The sequence below is a fragment of the Prionailurus viverrinus genome, chromosome C2 (genome assembly GCF_022837055.1).
Source record: "Prionailurus viverrinus isolate Anna chromosome C2, UM_Priviv_1.0, whole genome shotgun sequence".
In the NCBI taxonomy this organism is placed as follows: Eukaryota; Metazoa; Chordata; class Mammalia; order Carnivora; family Felidae; genus Prionailurus; species Prionailurus viverrinus.
Genome location: NC_062569.1, coordinates 147,740,280 through 147,742,186, shown reverse-complemented (window position 1 = coordinate 147,742,186; position 1,907 = coordinate 147,740,280). Strand labels below are relative to the sequence as shown.

Below are 1,907 nucleotides of genomic sequence, written 5' to 3'. Positions count from 1 at the left end.
GTGCTCGCTTTGGCAGGCATGCATGCTAAAAGTGGAACAATACAGAGAAGATGTTCATGGCCCCTGCGCAATAATGACCTGTGAGTTCGTGAAGCTTCCATTAGAAAAACGACAAATAAGATAAAAAATAAAACGACCTCGTCACTTACTTGTCTACTTATTTGTGCATGTCTGTTTTCTTCCATTCCGGAGGGCAGACTCTATGGGAGCAGCATTTGCCTCTGTATCCCGGTGCCTTGAACGGGGGGTAGGCCCCTCCTTGGTCCTCAGTGAATATGTGAATGAATGAGTACACAGGCCCCTTCTAGACAGACTGACCAAGTTCGCTGAATGTCTGTGCAGAGCCCTGGGCCAGGTCCTTTAGAAAGCGTGGACTCCCTGCCTTCCGGTGATTTATAATCCACCTGAGGATATGAGGTACCCATGTGGACACCTGACTAGCAGCGTCAGATGGCGAGCTTTGGCTGAGCAAGGAGGCCTGCCTCTGGGGGCTGGTGGAGGTCATCAGAGCGGCCCCAGACCAGAGTACCTGGGGTCTTGTTCAAGTGCAGAGCTTGGGTCAGGGAACCGGGGTGGAGCCCGGTTGCTTCTTTGGGACGCTGGGGGGAGCTTCGTTATGACCTAGTGCTCAGTCCATGCTGACGCTGCTGGTCTTAGGACCCTGGAGCAAGGGTTGCTCGAAGCTGAGGCTTGGAGAAAGGTCTGGCAAGCAGAAGGCAGGGCGGCATTAGGGGTTGAGAAGGGGCAGAACTGCCAGGGTAGGAGGGACTGGGAATGCGCTCTGATGGCTGGAATGGTGAATGGGAACAGGATGGAAAGACAAACCAGGAGCAGGGGGTGTGGGAAGGGCAGTAAAGGAAAGTCCCCCAGCCACCGTCACCACGGCATACGCCCCTCTCTGCAATTTTTAGGAGGGGTTCCTAGAAGAATTGAGACACGGTCCCCGCCTTCCTCTGCTCTGTCAACGTTAGAACATGTTTTCAGAAATGTTGCAAGCTGGGATTGCCCAACAGGGTCTTGGGGGAGAGGCAGAGCAGGCTCTATGCCAGACGTTGCCGAAGGAAGAGTTTGCGGGCAGATGTTGTGCCTCGGCGGCTGCACGGCCAGTCCTGAGCACCTGGGATGGGCTCGTTGGCTTCCGAGGGATACCCTTGCGCTTAGTTTTTGCAAACAGCGTTCACATCTGTTACCTCATTTTAGCCTTACTGTACCCCTATTGAAGTTGGGAGGGCCACTGCCCGTTTCGCAGTTTGGGAAACCGAGGCTCAGAGAGAGAGGGAGTCAGGGCCAGCCCACTATCACTGGATGCAGAGCCCGAACTAAGACAGTCAGGGGAGGATTGCTCCCTGTTTCTTTCCCTTGTCTCCATGCTCACAGATGTGAATATGTGCACAAGACCCGCAGCCTTCCACCAGAGACAGCCCTCCCCAGAAGTTGTGGACTGACGGTCTCTTGGTCAGCAGAGCTCTCTTGCTGTGACGGGATCCACTCTTGCCAAATGGCTGCTGGAATGCCAGCGTATTCTAGAATTTCCTGAGGGTGGGTTTGGCCTCCATCAGCTCCCCCGCCCTTCCCCCTTGGGAGAGAAAGGGGTGCAGCTGCGGAAACTGGCAGGACTTCCCACATTGCCTGGAGACTAAGGTCAGGGCCAATTTTATGCTCCTTCGTCCCCTATTATGACCTTTATTTCCCTGGCACACGGCAGCTGCTTGTGCCCAACGGAGGCGATGGGAAGTATTATATTGTTCGTAGCACTCCAGAGGAGTAGTAATACCATACCCACTGACTTGATTCTTCCCGATTCTAACCGCGGGTCCATTGAAAGTGGTACAGGGCATTTGGGGCAAGTTTTCACTTGCTGTGATAGAGCGGGGACTTGCCTGCATTTCTAGATCCTTGCATGCTCA

At 54.1% G+C, this 1,907-nt stretch overlaps 1 non-coding gene across 1 annotated transcript; it reads left to right on the top strand.

The window, feature by feature from the left end:
- Positions 1-108, top strand: LOC125175845 (U6 spliceosomal RNA). Its single transcript, XR_007156016.1, has one exon. It is a non-coding gene; the product is annotated as a U6 spliceosomal RNA (small nuclear RNA).
- The last annotated feature ends 1,799 nt before the right edge of the window (positions 109-1,907 follow it).